This window comes from Gracilinanus agilis, chromosome 1 (genome assembly GCF_016433145.1).
Source record: "Gracilinanus agilis isolate LMUSP501 chromosome 1, AgileGrace, whole genome shotgun sequence".
NCBI classification, from domain to species: domain Eukaryota; kingdom Metazoa; phylum Chordata; class Mammalia; order Didelphimorphia; family Didelphidae; genus Gracilinanus; species Gracilinanus agilis.
In genome coordinates this window covers 428,121,801-428,142,122 of record NC_058130.1, presented here as the reverse complement: position 1 = coordinate 428,142,122, position 20,322 = coordinate 428,121,801, and positions in this window count along the sequence as shown.

Here is a 20,322-nt window from a genome sequence, read left to right as displayed (position 1 = left end):
CAGATCCTGTGTGATCATGATTGTTGCTCCTTCTGGCTTCTTGTAAAATTTTTTCTTTTACTTGGAAGCTCTTGAATTTGGCTATTATATTCCTGGGTGTTGTCTTCTAAGGGTCTAGTGAAGAGGGTGATCCATGGGCCCTTTCAATGTCTATATTTCCCTCTTGTTGTAGACATTCAGAGCAATTTTGCTGAATAATTTCTTTTCGTATGGAGTCTAAATTTCTATTAATTTCTGCTTTTTCAGGAAGACCAATGATTCTCAAATTGTCTCGTCTAGACCTGTTTTCTTGATGTTAATTTCCCATTGAGATATTTCATGTTTCTTTCTATTTTATTAGTCTTTTGACTTCGTTTATTTGTTCTTACTGTCTTGAGAGATCATTGACTTCTACTTGCCCAATTCTTGTCTTTAGAGACTGGCTTTCTGCTATAATCTTTTCATTTTCCTTTTCTATTTGGTCCATCCTGTTTTCCAGCTGTTTGATTTTGGTCTCCAATTTGCTTATCAATTCTTTTGATTTGGGGGCATCTTTTTCTAATTGCCCAATTCTAGCCTTTAGAGACTGGTATTTGGCTATAACCTTTTGATTTTCCTTTTCAATCTGGTCAGTTCTGTTCCTCAATTTACTTGCCTCACCTTCCAATTGCGAAATTCTGCCTTTTAAACTGTTATTTTCTTGCCATATCTCTTCCATCTTTCTCATAATCTCAGATTTGAACTCTTCAAGACCTTGTGATCTGTTTTCATTTTTTTGGGAAGGTTTGGATATGGTTACTTGTTTGTTCTCCTCTGCTGTTTGCTCTGTTGTCTGGTTGTCCAGTGTTAAAGGTTTCTTCTTGATCTTTCTCTTCTGGGGTTCTTGTGGATGGCTTGCCATTGTGAGCTGTGTGCCCTCTCACTTTTATCCTCATTCCCAGGGTCTGTCTGCCCTCTTTAGGCTCCTGATGTCTCAGATCTAGTTGTTCTCATGGTCAAGCCTCCTGGTGGTCTCCTTGTTTGTTCCTCTGCCTGAAGCTCCTTTAATAATGTCAGGGTGCTGCTTCCACAGTTGTGCACCCCTCTGTGCTCAGTCCCCACTCAAGGTCCAGGCCTGTATTCAGAGTCTGTTTTCAAAGTCCATGCATTCTTTAGCCTCTTGGGGTCTTAAGTCTTGCTGCTCTCAGGAGCCGATCCTTGTGTGCTGCCAGTGACTTAATGGGTGTCCCAAACTTGCTGTAACTCTTTTGAGCTGGCTTTGGCCCTGTAGGTGGTGTGGGGATGAAGGGGGTTGCTCAGCTCATGTTTTAGTGAGAGCTGTTTCACCCCTTTATAGCATAGAAATGCCCCAATTCCATGTGCCTTCAATGCTGTGGCCTCTTGTGGGGTCCCTTCGTCCATCTAGATTTGTTTTTATGTCTTCTTGAGAAGTCCTATATGCGTGGGTTAGGAGAGGTCAAGCAGCTGCTTTTTACTCTGCTGCCATCTTAAACCAGAACTATCCTCATTTTTACAGAGGGCTTAGAGATGAGGATTAGAGAAGTCAACTGATTTAAAAAATATTGTTGTTTGTTTCATTAGTGTCTAACTCTTTGTGACAAGGAAACCTGAATGATCTGCCATTTCCTTCTCCAGATTATTTTACAGATGAAGAAACTGAAGGAAACAGGGTTAAGTTACTTGACCAGGACCAAATAGCTAGATAGAGTCAGAGGCCAAATTTGAACTCATTTAGATGATTCTTACAAACTCCAGTTTCAGCATTCTGAAATTAATATACACTGTGGCACCTAACTGTGCCTGCTTGGGATTGTCCAACAAATATGCATCTGAGGAAGAATCGGAATGTGCAACTGACTCTATGTCTATCACTTCATCTACTGTATTCTATTTATACATAGTCTTTGAGTATGATATGGCCTATCAATTCCCCTCAGATAAATTTATTTTTATTTTATTGATTTATTATGAAAATTTTTCCATGGTTACATTATTCATGTTATTTCCTTCCCTTCCTCCCTTCCTCCCTCCAATAGCCAACATGCGATTCCACTAGGTTTTACATGTGACACTGATAAGACCTATTTCCATATTATTGATATTTGCACTAGGGTGATTGTTTAGAGTCCATATCCCCAATCATTTCCCCATCAACACACGTGGTCAAGAAACTGTTTTTCTTCTGTGTTTCTGCTCCCACAGTTCTTTCTCTGGATGTGCATGGCATTCTTTCTCATAAGTCCTTCAGAAATGTTTTGGATTATTATATCGCTGCTAGTGGAGAAGTCCATTACATCAATTCCCCTTAGAGAGATGAACAAAGGAATAGATCATGGTAATCTCATTGAAAACCCAAAAGGGGCAAAAATCTAATTTAATGGAATATTGTCATTTTGCTTTGGGATGTTGCAATTGCTGCTGATTAGTGTTAATAGTGATAATAGCTAATAATTATAGAGTAGTATTTTATTGTTTTCAACATTCTTTACATATATTATTTCACCTTCAATAATCCCATGAAGTAGGTGCTATTATTCTCATCCTCAATTTACAAATGAGGAAACTATAGATGAGACCTAGTGAGTTTAAGTAGCTTGCCTAGCACCCTACCTACATCTAGTAAGTATCCAAGGTTAGATTTGAACTCTTAACTTCAAATAAATCCAGTATTTACTACCATGAGGATAACTATAGGTTAAGTGCTCTGTCAATATATATTGTATGAGACCGAGTAATTATGTGAAGAACTTATATTTTACAAATTAATATATACTTTTTTATTTGGTGACTTCTGAATGAAGGTAGTATCAGGGGAAAATGACAAAATTTTTTTTGGAATTTTTTTTCAAAATAAAGAAATAAAAGATGGCAAAATTTCATAGACATCCCTGAAAATTCATTCTCTATATAGCATGAGGACTGTCTTCTAGAATAGTGTTAGAAAACACAGGAGGAAGTAAACATAAGAAAACACAGAGAGAGACACACACACACTGAATATATTTTAAGATGCAGGAAATAACTGGTTATTGATGTGGAAACCATTGCAGAATTAACTGGCTCTGAGCACAGAAATCAACCATCAGAAGCAAAGTCAAATAATACCAGATAAGAAGAAAGAGCATAAATTAACGAATACTCTGTATAGTTGAGCAAATAGTTTATCTTCATGAAAAACTGGAGTAAATGACTAACTGGGACACCTGGCAATCTAGGTTAACACCAGTTTAGAGTACAAGTAATTTATAGAGCATTATGGTATAGGATGATAGAATGTTAGAAGTAAACTAGCCTTGAGGTGTTGCTCTATTTCCAGGAATAAATCTCTTTTGAATCCATAGAGAGTTCTCTTCTCCTTTTCTGTACATCTTATTTGTTAATGCTACTTCCTGCCTTGAATGCTGTCTTACTATTCTTGTGCTTTTATTAAGGGTATGTTTCTGCTCCTTACAGCAAACTGCTGCACTCTCTGACCTACTGGAAGTGGGCTACCGGACCCAAGAGAAAAGCTTAGCCTGGACCAATTCTGGAGCTCCTGTTCTTCAATAGAATGGCAGTTGCCCCTTGTTGTTATGCTTTGCCTTATTAAACTCCTTCACCACCACTGAACCCAGGAGATGATTTTGTTTCTATCTTAGCATATGTCTTATGAGCAGGGTTCCTCAGAAGAGTAAAGCAAAAATGGTAGACAATGAATACTATGAATTAGCTATGAAGAAGGTAATATATTCCTATGCACAAAATAAATTCTAAGCATAAAAGACTCACAAGCTTACACTTAGCAAGAGCAAATTTAATACAGAATTCAGTAGCAATTTATAACTACTGTTAGTGAATTGTTTTATATTTGCTTTTGCTAAGTGCATGCTTGTGAATCTTTTATGTTTAGAATTTATTTTGTGGATAGGAACACAGAAGACTGATGCTTAAACTTCATCAGAACATAAATCAGTTCTCAAGACTATTAATTCAGCATTTTCCATTTCACCTTAGTTCTGCTCTATCTAAACAACTCCTGGTCCCTGCATGCTTTGAATAATATCAGAATTGGATCAATCCTCTTATTGGTGGCTGACTTTTCCAAGAACACAGGCATGGTTGGTGAGGACTTATTTGCTGCTTTAGCTAACCTAACCTAACACATGTTTTAAATGCCTCGTACAGAGACATATATAGTATGTATTTTTATGTATATAAATATGTATGTACATGTATATGTATATCTACAGCTTACATACATATCTACTCACATGTTTTTTGAAAGTTTACACACATTTAATTTGAGCCCAATAATGCCATCAGATAAATAATAATGATTATGGATCACTCATCGTTCCTTAATTCATGAATTCAGTATAAGCATATCAAGTTATGACTTCTAGAGAATGAGAGATTTACACTATGGCCTAATTCTTAATTTTTATACTTGCTTTCCCCAACTGCCTGATGTGGTCACCTGCTAGCTAACATCTTTACAGAAAACAAGTGGTAATTAAGTGTTGTGTATGTTATTTATCCTTCATTTAAAAAACATTCAATGTCCATCATCAACTAATGTCTTTACTCACCAGTGAAATGGATTTAAGTGAGGCAGAGTTTCACAATTCATCAATCTCACTCTCTTTTCCAGAATCATCATAGAAATCCAGCAGGAAGAGAAAAATCAAGAAAACTGGTGATAGCTTAGGATGAAAAGAATGCCCTTGGCATCTTCAATGTCCAACTAATCTCTAAGCACTTTGCAACACCGGCTTTTGCAACCTTCATGGTCATTGGAACAAATTACTCTCATCCACCCATTTCACTGGGGGAGGTTTTCACATGCTTGAAGTAGACATCTCCCAAACTCAGTAATTAGTTTGAGGCCCATCAGTTACCCTCCACCCGGTTTAGCCGTTCTACTGAGACAATTTTACGAGAGTGTTACCAGTGCTCATTCTATAGGTTCTAAGAGCCACAAGTGAGATTCAAGTGACAGATAGTCACCAAAAGTGAATGTGTAGTCCTGAAAAGGGCTTAGCAAGCCCTAGCACCAGAAGTGTCTGTCCTTCTTGAGTACCCCATATGTTCCATAAAAAGAGCTAAGCCTTAGAAATATTCAAGTATAGATTTGAGGTAAAGAGTTCTGTAAAATTCCATCCTATGGACTTGAATATAAAGAAGGAAACTATAAGTAAATTAGGTGAGCACAGAATAGTATACTTGTCATATCTATAGGAAAGGAAAGATTTTAAAACCAAGCAAGAGTTAGAAAAAATCACAAAATGTAAAATAAATAATTTTGACTACATTAAACTAAAAAGTTTTTGTACAGACAAAAGCAATGCTACCAAAATTAGAAGGGAGGCAAGAAATTGGGAAAACATCTTTATAACAAAACACAGATAAAGGTCTAATTACTCAAATATATAAGGAACTAAATCAATTGTACAAAAAAATCAAGCCATCCCCCAATTGATAAATGGACAAGGGACATGAATAGGCAATTTTCAGATAAAGAAATCAAAACTATCAATAAGCACATGAGAAAGTGTTCTAGAAATGCAAAATAAAACAACTCTGAGATATCACCTTACATATAGCAGATCAGCTAAAATGAAAGCAGGGGAGAGTAATGAATGTTGGAGGGAATGTGACAAAACTGGGACATTAATGTATTTCTGGTGGAGTTGTGAATTGATCCAACCATTCTGGATGGTAATTTGGAAATATGCTCGAAGGGCTTTAAAAGACTATCTGCCTTTTTATCCAGCCATACCACCCAAAGAGATAATAAGGAAAAAGACATGTACAAAGATATTTATAGTCACACTCTTTGTGGTGGCAAAAAATTTGAAAATGAGAGGGTGTCCATTGATTGGAGAATGGCTGAACAAATTGTGGTATCTGTTGGTGATGGAATAATATTGTGCTCAAAGGAATAATAAACTGGAGGAATTCCATGTGAACTGGAATGACCTCCAGGAATTGATGCAGAGTGAAAGAAGCAGAACCAGAACATTGTACACAGAGATGGATATACTGTGGTACAATTGAACATAATGTACTTCTCTACTAGCAGCAATGCAAGGATCCAGAGCAAGGCTGAGGTATGTATGAGAAAGAAAACTAGCCACATTCAGAGGAAGAACTGTGGAAGGAGAAATACAGAAGAACAACAACTGCTTGAACACATGGGCTGATGGGGATATTATTGGGGATGTAGAAGCTAAACGATAATTCTAGTCCAACTATCAATAATATGGAATTAGGTCTTGATCAATGATACATGTAAAACCCAGTGGAATTGCACATTGGCTAAGAGGTTAGAGGAGTTTGGGGGAGAGGGAAAGAACAAGAAATATGTAACTATGGGAAAATATTCAAAATAAAAATTAAAAAAAATTCCATCCTATGCCTTTACTAGAGTGGTAGAAATTTTCTTTCTTCCCTCTTCTTCCTCTGGCTGTGTTAAACAGCAGAATTAATCACAGGTAAGAAATAGCAAATGCAGAAGGAAGGTAGTCACAGAATTCAGCCGTTTGAAGTAGGGAGAAGAGATACACACTCTTCACCACTCTTCGCACAATCATAGTAACAATGAAGTGAAAGAGAAAGCAGGAAGCAGCATTAAAGATATATGCACTACATGGAGATATATGACAACAGAGAAGAAAGCTGACTAGAACAATCGCCAGTAGTTAAGAGTTGAGTTTCAGAGAAGATTAAGTCCTGGGTGACTAGCTAAATGCTTGACCTAGCAGATACAGAAAACCTAGTGGAGATCAACATGAGAATTTCATGAAAAGAGAAAGGACAATAACTTTTGTAATTCTCAAATTATGAGTTACCCTGGTTATATGTGTCTCTTATAAGTCTGTTCACTATCAGTATATTCTAAGTTCAGGTATATTCTTCCTATAGAAAATGTGGGAAGTTGTTGGAGAAGATATCCCAGGCCTAGAGGACAAAGTAGTTTGCTGCCTTTACTATATCATCTTTGTAAGTCTTTTGCTTTGAGCTGATTGTATCTATTGGTTGACTATTGTGGAAAATATAAGTAAGGTAATGGGGTCACCAGGGATATTGTAATAAACTAAGTAGTTTGTGGGAACACACTCTAGGATTTATGAGAGACTGGACCAGGGTGGAGAGACCAGAGTTTACTGGATTTCCACAGGAATGGCAGTTGATCTTAACTGTCATTCAGCTTCCACTAGGCCAGAGTATAGTAACAGGCTAACAAGGTAAAAGGGACTTAAAAGCTTTAATTATGTTTGACTAAAAGGTGGGAAAGGGATTTCTATACTTACAATCTAAAGGATAAAACCACAGGGCAATGGGAGGACTTATTCTACTCTTATCTAAGTGATCTAAACTAACAGGGCCCAAGGAGCTATAAATGGAGTCTCTGCCTCAGACCTGGAAACTGCCAGGCTTGAGTACAGCTAGGGCTTTTGTGGCTTTGGGATTCTCACTGCAATCCACTGATGATCTCTGGATACCAGGAGCTAAAGTGGTCTCAGGTACCTTGTTGGGAGGGTTTTGCTTGAAGCACTGTCCACCAGAACTCAAACTTCACCTTCTTCCTTTGGCACTGTAGATCTTGTCTTTTTTCTAGATGCCACACCACACAGGATCCCAGGGAAAATCAGAAAACAGGGTGTCCTTTGCTCTGAGGTCTCCCAGGCTGGCAACAGTTTTTGCCCACCACTAATGGAGTCCTCACTCAGGACCAAGTCACTTCTTCCTGCTCCTTCATTCCAACCTGGAATTCCCAGCTCCAGCTCCTTCCTGCTATGTACTTCCTAATCAATACCTAATCTAATCTTCCTCACAACACTATTAATGAAAAAAATCATGGTGGGGGCTCATCACTTTTGGCACATGCACTCTAAGTTGAACTCTTGGAGTAAGAGGCAACCTGCAAACCTCTGAGTATAGATTTGGGACAATAGTGCTAGGAGGTGCTGTAATCATACTTAGAGACCATGATATTCATCACCAATATCCAAATGCTTGTCTGTGTATATACACATAAAACACACACACACACACACATCCATACAAGCATATATACTCACAAAGCACCACCATCACCACCACAGTACACACAAACATCTATAGCAAAATATAAACTTCCTGTGATTAGATTAGGGACTTTTGTTTGTATCCCAGTATCTTGCTAGTAAGATCCTAATAAATGCTCCTAAAATTGAATTAAGCTGAACATTAGGTATGTTAGAGCAGTGGTTCCCAAACTTTTTTGGCCTACCACCCCTTTCCAGAAAAAATATTGCTTAGTCCCCTGGAAATTAATTTTTTTAATTTTAATATCAATTAATAGGAAAGCTAAATGCACCTGTGGCCATCACTGCCCCTCTGGATTGCTGCAGCACCCACCAGGGGAGGGTAGCGTCCACTTTGCAATCACTGTGTTAGAGTTATAACTTAAAAACTCTATCTGAAATGGGATACTTACTGCTTTGAGGAAATTAAACTTGATAAAAGAATGCCAAATTTAATGTGCTCACAGATGAAATCTGAGAAATAATCCCAGAATTTGCAACCTCGACCATGGATCCACAAACACAACTATCATTTCTCAAATTTGACTTTAGTTCACTGTGCCAATGATAAAGATCAAGGTTTGGATAAAGCATCTGGCTCAACACAGAAAAATCCATTATAATTTTATAGGTTGCATGGCAATGAAAGTATAGGAGGCTTGCGTGTGTGTGTGTGTGTGTGTGTGTGTGTGTGTGTGTATGTGTGTGTGTGTGTGTGTGTGTGTGAGAGAGAGAGAGAGAGAGAGAGAGAGAGAGAGAGAGAGAGAGAGTGTGTGCTCATCTATGTGTGTGGTGGGGGAAGTTTTACCTATAAAAAAAGGCTACTTGATAATTTGTTAAGCAAATATCAAAGATATGCATACTAATGCCAGAAGGACTGCTTTCGGGTGTTCTATTTACAAATTTTTAATTACATTTTCTGTTTGAATTGGTCCTCCAAAGAATTAAAAATAAGCAGCCATTGCTTTTTTTATTGCTCTCCAATGTTCCCCAGTGGCTTCATTTTGAGCATACCGACTGGCAATCGTTGCAGGCTCATTTGTGCCAGTATTACGTTTGTTAATTAGGCCAAGTGTAATGTACAGGGATCACAAAACAATTCTGTCAGAGGACTGTCCTTCCCCCACACAGCATTTTGTTTTATTATTTGAAATTTTTGTATGCTTAAATGCTATTTTTCCTGTTTCTAAACTTCCCTACTCTGTGAGAATGGCAACTTAAGTTTATATTTGTGTGTGCGTGCGTGCGTGTGTGTGTGTGTGTGTGTGTGTGTTCTCAAAATCAATGAGGGCTACATTTTTCTTCTTTTCTTTAGACACAAGACCTCAGCATTGTCCCTTCACAGTTGACTTTCTGACTCTACACATATCAGAGGAAGAAAGGCTCCATGGGCTCGTGGCATTCCAGCCAATCCTCCAACAACTCTGATATTTTAAAGTAGTTTTTTTGAAGGAGCAGGGTATGGAAGAGACTGTCAGGCAGCAGGTACTTTAGTAAGAGGTCCCCATTCACTAAAATAAATATTTAAACTGTATATTCTTTTCAAAATTAACATGATTTTTATTAATCCTACTCAGAGACCCTAACAAGTCATGATCAGTTTCTGTCTACTGTATGCTGGAGAATGGTCATTGCCTGACAGAAGAAGAAAGAAAATTCATTGATTTTTTTACCCAAAGATTTGCTCCTTGAATAGGATATGGTTGATGGAAGTAGAGTATTTTCAAAGTGACACTAAAATATAGCATTTGTTGATATAATTTTAGAGCTGATCCTAAGTGTATCTGTAAGAATACTTAGAGACCACAATTTGACCTTTTGGAAATTTCAAGCAAGGATAGGAAGGGTATGCACCAAATCCACTTCCCCAAGTCCTCTGTCAACTGCACAAGCTGAGTGGTTTTGACAATGTTCATTTTGTGAATGGGAAATAAAATACCTCACCTTACAGTAGGCCCAGAGAAGTTTCAGCCATGGATGTCTTTAAGGTTTCTATTTTGATTACAAGTAAGTTCATTAGTCTAAATTATGTTATTAATGGTTACCAATTTCCTGAAGAGCTATGGCTCAAGAATCCTTCTTTAGTATCAGAAGATAGCAGCTTACTTATGTTCCTATAGGAATTTGGTAGAACAAATGGGAGCAGAACCTATATCTCCTGATTTGAGCTGCACTCCCTGATTCCATGATGATAATGATAATGATAACAATGAGAAGAAGAATCATTAACATTTATATATCACTTACTCTGTGCAAGACACTATGCTAAGCACTTTATGATTATTATCTCATTTGATTCTCACAACAACCCAGAGAGGCTAATACTATTTTTATTATCATCTTACAATAGAGGAAATAGCAAACAGAGGTGACTTACTTAGAGCCAACCAGTCTCTAATTGTGTGAGGCTAATGTTGAACTCAGATCTTCCTGATTAAAGGCCCAGTGCTCTATCCACTGTGACACTTTACTGCCTCAGACCATTGCCTTTAGACCAATGGGAATCTGTAGACCAAAAAATTGCAGAAATCATTGGTGGTACACAGGGCCATCTATCCCAGGAATTAGACCTACCATCATGCCTTCTCAGTATGGAGAGATGAATGATACTTGGTTCTTAAGAGTTATGAAAGCAGAGCATGAAACAGTCTGAGACATTCTTCAAAGCTAAAGGGGTTTTAAGCAGGGATGTTACTGCCATAACCTTAATGTTTTGCATAGCCAGTCTTGACAAGTATGTTGGAGAAAGAATCATGGAAAAAAAGGCTTATGTGGACTCAGGCAAAATGAAACAAGCAGAGCCAAGAAGACAATATGTACAGTGAATGTATCAATCTAAATGGAAAGAATAACAAATAATTCAAAACAAATGTTATAAAATCCAAAAGGCAAGTTTGGCCCCAAAAAGAATATATGAGAAGACACTTATGCACAATCTCCCCCTACTTCACTACTTTGTAGAGATGGAAAGTTTAAGTTGTGGAACACTATATTGATTGGGAGAGTTCCTTAAGCATATTGATCTGGGAAATTCTGCTTCTGGCAGCCAAGATGGCAGATGAAAGAATGCTCTGAGGTCTCCCAAACCAGTCTCTAAACAAACAAAATATCAAAAACAAACAAAATACACCTCAAAATAAATTTTGGAGTGGTAGAACCAAGAAAAAACACTTAAATAAAGTGTAGAAGGACAGGAAGGGTTAGTTTCACTTGGGAAAGAGGGGAGAATAGTGGAACCAGCAGTATGAGGAGTAGCCTAGTGCATTCAGAAAAACAACCCCTCACACTCTAAGGAGTATGAGAAGCAGTTCAATGCAAGCACACAAAAGAGATCCCTCAGCAGAAAGAGCAATCTGGCCCTCAAGAAACTTAGGGGAGCCAATAGCTAAGAAGAGGGATCTAGTTCAATCCAATGTATGTGACATCTGGGAAAACCAAGAGATAATACTCCCTGTACCCCAGGTTTAGAGATCAGTTTCAACATGAAAGTTAGGGTCATAAACAAAAGTCTCCCTGTGCCCAAATGGACAAAAGACATAGAAAGAGCCCAATGCTGGAAAAATTTCTCCAAAGAACAAAATTCAAGCTCAGAAGATGACAAAAATAACAAAAAAGAATTGTGTGTAGCCTTAATATATTAATCTATTTTGCTGATTTAAAAACAAAAAAGTCTTTTATATATGGGAAAGCTTTATAGGAGGAGAGTGATAGATGGTAAACTTGGGTGTTAGAGAAATAAAAATATTAATTAAAATATATTTTAAAAACAAAACAAAAGGCATTTTCTAAGACGGAAAAGGTTTGTATCTGTACAGTGCGGAGAAAGCAAAGGTCCTTAAAATATTAAAGCATTCAGGTCCACTCTATGTTGCAAGTTTATACTAATAAGCCCCCTCTAATCTCCACCCCAACCTCATTAGAAAAGACATTAAAATACTGTGATAATGAAATTAAATCTGCCCTGCCCATCCTTAATCTAATCACCAAAAGTGAGAACATCCCCACTTAATTCACAAGTTGGAAGGTCTATGACCTACATGTGCTAGAGTGAGTGATGAATCAAAATTTACTGACTGCCTCCTGGGCAGGTTTAAGAAAAGCATCTGTTGTGATTGGACATGTAAACTAAGAGGAAGGCACAGGAAGTGACACAAAAGAAGCCCCTTTAAAAGGGAGTGACAACTTCCTGTAAGTGAGTTTGTTTCCTGGAGTTGGTGGACAAGTTGGAGACGCTACTTACTGGACCTGAGACCTTGACCCTGAGAGTTTGGTGAGACTGTTCTTAATCTTTCTCTTAGAACTACACATGGTGAGTGAAGAAGGCTGACTACCTAAGCCTCCCTGGAGGTACTAGCCTCCCATAGGTTCCCTTGATTGGGAGAAGCCCTCCTGCCTAAACCCCTTGTTAATTGACTTTAGGCTCTCTGGCTGGGACCTCTAGAGCCCTGCCAGAGTAAAACCAGGGATCGAGTACATAGTCTAGTTCTTTAAACTAGATCACTTACTCTACCATCTTCTCATCTCTCTACTTCCACTCTCTCATATTTTGTAATAAATTACTAAAATCATTTTAGAATTGAGATTATTTCAATCTTGGCAAACATACCTTTAAATATTAATATCCAAACAGAAACACCTTTTTCCCTTTTACAATACCTAACTTGGAGTAAGGAGGACACTCGGGGTGATTGAATCAAGAGTGGAGTAGAGGCAGACAAGTTCAAATTTCTCTGAAAACCTCCTCAAACCAATCTTAAAATAAAGTTTCAAAAGGAGTGCTAGAGTAGCAGAACAAGGAAATGAATGATGTGAAGCAATTTTCCTGCAGAAGGCAACTTGGTAGGGATGAAGAGAGAGCATCTTTCCCTGGTGTGAGAAGGGAGCATAGACAGCAGCAAAGACAATTCAAGATTCTGAACCCAGGCTTGAGACCCCAATACTCTACCTAAGCCAATAGTACATCACCTTCACACAAACTTCTTGAAGTTCTGAGTCCCAGGACAACCCCCTTCCCTGAATTTGTGCCTGGCAAGTGCAAGCCAGCAGTGAAGCCCTGAGCAAGGACCAGAGCTCCATTACAAGTCCACATTGATGCCCTGAGCTCCAGTACTAGGAAGACTGCAGTGGTTAAGGCCATTTTAAACCTTCAGTGAAGCTTGTGATGAGGCCCCAGGCTTCAGTGTAAGCCTGGGGTGAAACTGTGAGCCTCCACAGTATGCCTAACCTTGCAAATCAACAGGAAGCCCTGAAGGAAATTTAATCATGGGGAGGAGGAGCAGTTTCTGAATCTCAGCACACAGGTCATCATATCTCCTTGGAAGTATTGAAACTTATAGACAATCAAAACTAAATCTGAAGGTAGAAAAAATAATTATTGAAATTCAGGTGAGTGCCCACTGTATCCTAGGAACAGAGTCCATCTTTAAGACAGAAATAAAAGTCACATAAAAGGCTAGGAAAATGTGCAAACAAAAAAAATCCTAACCATTGAAAATTATGGAGACAAGGTAGATCAAGGCACAAATTCAGAAGGGAACAATGAAGTCAAAGGAGTTACATGCAAAACTTCAAAGAAGGATTTCCAGGAAGATGGTGGCTTTGACAGAGTGAATCTCAAAACCTCCCCACCCTTTCACACCTAGATAGAAAACAATGTGCTTCAAGAAGTAAGAGGAACAAATCTAAAAATGGGACAGAGCAGGGGGTACCCTACTACAGCAGAACTAAAGAGGTACTCCAAGAAAAAGGCTTCAATTCTTGCACTGTCAGATCTGAGGGCTTAGAAGGAGAATCCTAGGACATCTCCCTCACGTGCTGTGCTGAGAGTCTCCAGCTGCTGGGGGAAATCTCAGGTTGGGTGGACTCATCAGTCTGGAGAGAGGGCTTTGCTGGCACTGGACTCAGGAAGTTAAACACAGGCACTGCAGAGGTGACTGGAGGACCAGAGAAACACAGCAAAAACATCCAAAGATGGTGGCTTAGAGAGAACCAAATCCCAGACCTCAGACAGCTTGGCTTACTCATACCAAGATAGAAAATGCAAGGCTTCAAGAGGAAAGAAAACCAGATCAAACACAGTGGATAGCTCAGGGGGATACCACTGTTAGAGAGCTCAGTTCAGGGAAATCTCTCTTTCTTGTCCCCCCATAGTTGTTTGTTTGTTTGTTTGCTTATTTTTTGTTGTTGTTCATTTTTCGCTCCACAGGGCAGATTAAGCAGTAAAATTAATCCATTCAATAGAGGATTAATCCCAACAATTAGACAGACTAGAAGTTTTCAGAGGGCAGAGAAAGTAACTACAAACCTCCATTGCCAGCTGGGGGAAGATCTTTCATCAAAGATCATTAAATACATCTGCTCAAACTAACAGAACAACAAAGGAAAAAATATGAGTAAGCAACAGAAAAAGAGAAAAGAAATGACAATTAACAGCTTCTTTCAAGGAAGTGAAAAGAGAGCAAATGAAATAGAAATAGAAGAAGAGGAAATAGTTCCAGTGAACTGAACACAGGCTTTGGAAGATCTCAAAATTCAATTAACTTGGGGGCAGCTGGGTAGCTCAGTGGATTGAGAGCCAGGCCTAGAGACAGGAGGTCCTAGGTTCAAATCCGGCCTCAGACACTTCCCAGCTGTGTGACCCTGGGCAAGTCACTTGACCCCCATTGCCTACCCTTACCACTCTTCCACCTATAAGTCAATACACAGAAGTTAAGGGTTTAAATTAACTCAAGAAGTTCAGTGACTCAAAAAGCAATCAAGAGAACCAAGAGAGGCTGAAGACAATTTGGAAAAGGAAATACATGAATGAAAACAAGAAAATAAAGTCTTAAAAGCCAGAATTGGCCAGCTTGAAAATGAAGCAAAGAAGGTAAAAGATGATCTACAAAGAAAATCAGACCAGGAGGAAAAGGATGACCAAAAAGCCAGGGATGAAATTCAGTCTTTAAGAAACAGAACTCAATAACTAGAAGCAAATGACTTAACAAGGTAGCAAGAATATATTAAACAAAATTTTAAAAAATGAAAAATTTGAGGAGAATATGAAACAAACACCTCATTGATTCAACCAAAGATCTGGAGAACAGAGGTAGAAGAGACAAATTAAGAATTATTGGTTTACCAGAACATCATGATAAAAGAAAAAATTTAGATAGCATCTTACAAGAAATTTTCAGAGAAAATTGCCCAGAAATTCTCGAACAAGAGGGAAAAGTGGAAATTGAAAGAATCCACAGATCACCTCCTACATTTAATCCACAACTGACAACTTCCAGGAGTATTATAGCCAAATTCAAAAATTACCAGACCAAGAAAAATATTACAAGCTACTAAAAAGAAGTCATTAAGATATCGGGGAACCACAGTTAGGATAACACACAATCTGGCTGCATCTACATTGAAGGACTGGAAGGAATGGAACACAATATTCTGGAAAGCAACAGAACTGAGTCTACAACCAAGAATCAACTATCCAGCAAAACTAACTATATTATTGCAGGGAAAAGTATAGTCATTCAATAAAATTGAAGACTTCCAAACATTCTTCAAGAAAAATCCGGACTTAAACAGAGAGTTTGCTGCCCAAAATCAGAACTCAAGAGAATCAACATAAGGTAATTAAGAGAATGGGGGAGGAGAGAAAAAATTATTTTCTTTAAGGGACCCAACATCACAAACTTCCCAAAAAGGGAACCCAAGTTCAATCAATTTGTATCTCAAGAAGAAAAGAAGATATTGGCAAATACTAAAAATTGTTATTACCAACAGGGTAGTTAGAAGTTTACATAGAGAAAAGAGGGACAAACTGTATAGGATGAAATGTCAAGTTATATATATATATATAAATATATATATGTATATATGTATATATGTATGTATGTATATATGCATGTATGTATAAATATATGCAAAACTAGGAGGGAGAAAGAAGGTAACAATAGGAAAAATAGGAAAACAAATAAAAAGGAACAAATTTATATTCCATAAAGAAGCACGTGGGACCAACAGGGAAAACTAACAATACACTGTAAGGGTAAAGAGGTTAGAGAGAGGAAATATTCAATACTTGTGCATTGAAATCAACTTAAAGAGGGAAGAACAATCAGATCCATTGGGATAGAGAATTAATTTACACTCTATAGAGAAGTAGATGGTTAACAAACTGGCTGGTGGGGAGGGAAGCAATACTAGAGAGGGAGAGGGCTTGGGGGGAAGCTTGGCATAGCTTTAAGGAACAATAAGAGGGGAATTAGAAGGGAGGGGAGAGAAAGAGAAGTACAACAAGGGAGGGGATTTTAGGAACTGATTAAAAACAAAACACTGGCATTGAAGGAAACAGTGAGAGAAGAAAGGACAGAACTAGGAGAGAGAATCAAAATGTCTGGGAATACACAGTTGATAATTATGACTCTGAATGTGAATGGGATGAACTCGCCCATAAAACAGAAGCAAATAGCAGAGTGGATTAGAAACCAAATCCTACCATATGTTGTCTACAAGAAACACACATGAGACAGACAGACAGTCATAGAGTGAAAATGAGAGGATGGAGCAAAATCTATTGCGGTTGAAATGAGAAAAAGAAGGCAGGGGTTGCTATCATGATCTCTGACAGAGACAAAGTAAAAATATATAAGTTTAAAAGAGATAGGGAAGGTAACTACCTCCTAATAAAAGGCAGTATAAACAATGAAGAAATATCAGTACTCAATATGTATGCACCAAATGGTATAGCTTCCAAATTTCTAAAGGACAAGGTAGTGGAGCTCAAGTATGAAATAGATAGCAAAACCGTACTGGTGGGGGACCTCAAACTTCCCCTATCAGATCTAAATAAATCAAACCAAAAAATAAATAAGAAAGACATAAGAGAGGTTAATGAAACCTTAGAAAAATTAGAGTTAATAGATATATGGAGAAAAATAAATGGGGACAAAAAGGAACACACCTTCTTTTCAGCAGAACATGGTATATTCACAAAGATAGACCATGTAATAGGGGATAGAAACATGGCAAACAAATGCAAAAAAGCAGAAATAATAAATGTAACCTTCTCAGATCATAATACAATAAAAAAGTTATTAGTAAGAATACATGGAGAGGCAAACCAAAAGCTAATTGGAAATTAAATAATATGATTCTCCAAAATAATTTAGTGAAAGAACAAATCATAGAAACAATTAATAATTTCATTGAAGACAGTGACAATAATGAGACATCTTACCCAAACCTATGGGATGCATCTAAAGCAGTTCTAAGGGGAAAATGTATATCACTGAGTACATATATTAACATATTAGGGAGGGCAAAGGTTAATGAATTGGGCATGCAACTTAAAAAAAAAAACTATAAAATGTACGAATTAAAAATCCTCAGATGAAAACTAAATTAGAAATACTAAAAATCACAGGAGACATTAATAAAATTGAAAATAAAAGAACTATTGAATTAATAAATAAGACTAGAAGATGGTATTTTGAAAAAAAACAGATAAAACAGACAAAGTACTAGTAAATCTAATAAAAAAGGAAAGAAGAAAACCAAATTAGCACTATTAAAGATGAAAATGGAAACCTCACCTCTAATGAAGAAGAAATTAAGGCAATCATTAAAAACAATTTTGCCTAAGTATATGGCAATAAATCTAGCAATCTAGGTGATATGGATGAGTATTTACAAAAATACAAATTGCCTAGATTAACAGCAGAAGAAATAGAATATTAAAATAATCCCATATCAGAAAAAGAAATTGAATAAGCCATCAAAGAACTCCCTAAGAAAAAAAATTGCCTGGGCCTGATGGATTCACAAGTGAATTCTATCAGTCATTCAAAGAAAAATTAATCCCAATATTATACAAATTATTTGATATAATAAGCAAAGAAGGAGTCCTACCAAATTGCTTTTATGACACAAATATGGTACTGATTCCAAAGCCAGGTGGATCAAAAACAGAGAAAGAAAATTACAGACCAATCTCCCTAATGAACATAGATGCAAAAATCTTAAATAAAATACTAGCAAAGAGACTCCAGCAAGTGATCAAGAGGTTTATCCACCATGATCGGGTGGGATCTATACCAGAAATGCAAGGATGGGTCAACATTACGAAAACAATCCACATAATTGACCATATCAACAATCTAACAAACAAAAATCACATGATTATCTCAATAGATTCTGAAAAAGCCTTTGACAAAATATAACACGTATTCCTACTGAAAACACTAGAAAGTATAGGAATAGAAGGTCCTTTCCTAAAAATAATAAAGAGTATATATCTTGAACCATAAATAAGCATTATATGCAATGGGGATGAATTAGAAGCCTTTCTAATAAGATCAGGAGTGAAACAAGGATGCCCATTATCACCTCTATTATTAAACATTGTACTAGAAACACTAGTAGTAGCAATTAGAGAAGGAAAATAAATTGAAGGTATTAAAATAGGCAATGAGGATACTAAGCTATCACTCTTTGCAAATGATGTGATGGTCTATTTAAAAAATTCTAGAGAATCAACTAAAACCTAGTAGAAATAATAAACAACTTTAGCAAAGTTGCAGGATACAAAATAAATGCACATAAATCATCAGCTTTTCTATATATTTCCAACACATCACAGTAGCAAGAGGTAGAAAAAGAAACACTATTTGAAACCACCCTAGACAATATAAAATACTTAGGAATCTATCTACCAAAACAAACACGAAAAAAAGTTTTTTTACTAAATTAGAAAAAAAAAAACTATAACAAAGTTTATTTGGAAGAAAAAAAGATCAAGAATATCAAGGGAAATAATGACAAAAATGTGAAGGAAGGTGGCCTAGCAGTACGAGATATTAAGCTATGCTATAAAGCAGCAGTCATCAAAATAATATGGTACTGGCTAAGAGATAGAGAGGAGGATCAATGGAATAGACTGGGGATAAATGACATCAGCAAGACAGTGTATGATAAACCCAAAGAGCCCAACTTTTGGGACATGAATCCACTATTTGACAAAAACTGCTGGGAAATTTGGAAAACAATATGGGAGAGATTAGGTCTAGATCAACATCTCACACCCTACACCAAGATAAATTCAGAATGGGTGAATGACTTGAATATAAAGAGGGAAACTATAAACATGTTAAGTGAACACAGAATAGTATACTTGTCAGATCTCTGGGAAAGGAAAGACTTTAAAACCAAGCAAGAGTTAGAGAAAATTACAAAATGTAAATTAAATGGCTTTGATTATATTAAACTAAAAAGCTTTTGTACAAACAAAAACAACATAGTCAAAATCAGGAGGGAAACAACAAATTGGGAAAAAATCTTTATAACAAAAAACTCTGACAGGGGTCTAATCACTCAAATATACAAGGAGTTAAAGCAATTGTATAAAAAATCAAGCCATTCCCCAATTGATAAATGGGCAAGAGACATGAATAGGCAATTTTCAGGTAAAGAAATCAAAAGTATCAATAAGCACATGAGAAAGTGTTCCAAATCTCTAATAATTAGAGAAATGCAAATCAAAACAACTCTGAGGTATCACCTCACACCTAGCAGATTGGCTAAAATGAAAGAAGGGGAGACTAATGAATGTTGGAGGGGATGTGGCAAAATTGGGACATTGATGCATTGCTGGTGGAGTTGTGAACTGATCCAGCCATTCTGGCTGGCAATTTGGAATCACGCTCAAAGGGCTATAAAAGAATGCCTGCCCTTTGATCCAGCTATACCATTGTTGGGTTTGTACCCCAAAGAGATCATAGATAAACAGACTTGTACGAAAATATTCATAGCTGCGCTTTTTGTGGTGGCAACAAATTGGAAAAGGAGGGAATGCCCTTCAATTGGGGAATGGCTGAACAAACTGTGGTATATGCGGGTGATGGAATACTATTGTGCTAAAAGGAATAATAAACTGGAGAAGTTCCAGGCAGACTGGAGAGACCTCCGGGAACTGATGCAGAGCGAAAGGAGCAGAGCCAGAAGAACTCTATACACAGAGACTGATATACTGTGGTAAAATTGAATGTAATGGACCTCTGTACCAGCAGCAATACAATGACCCAGGACAATTCTGAGGGATTTATGGTAAAGATGCTGCCCACATTCAGAGGAAGGACTGCAGAAGAGGAAACATATAAGAAAAACAACTGCTTGAACGCATGGGTCAGGGTGGACATGACTGAGGGTGTAGACTCAAAACTACCACACCAATGCAACTACCAACAATTGGGAAATTGGTCTTGTTCAAGGACACATGACAAAACTAGTGGAAACGCGCATCGGCCAAGGGTGG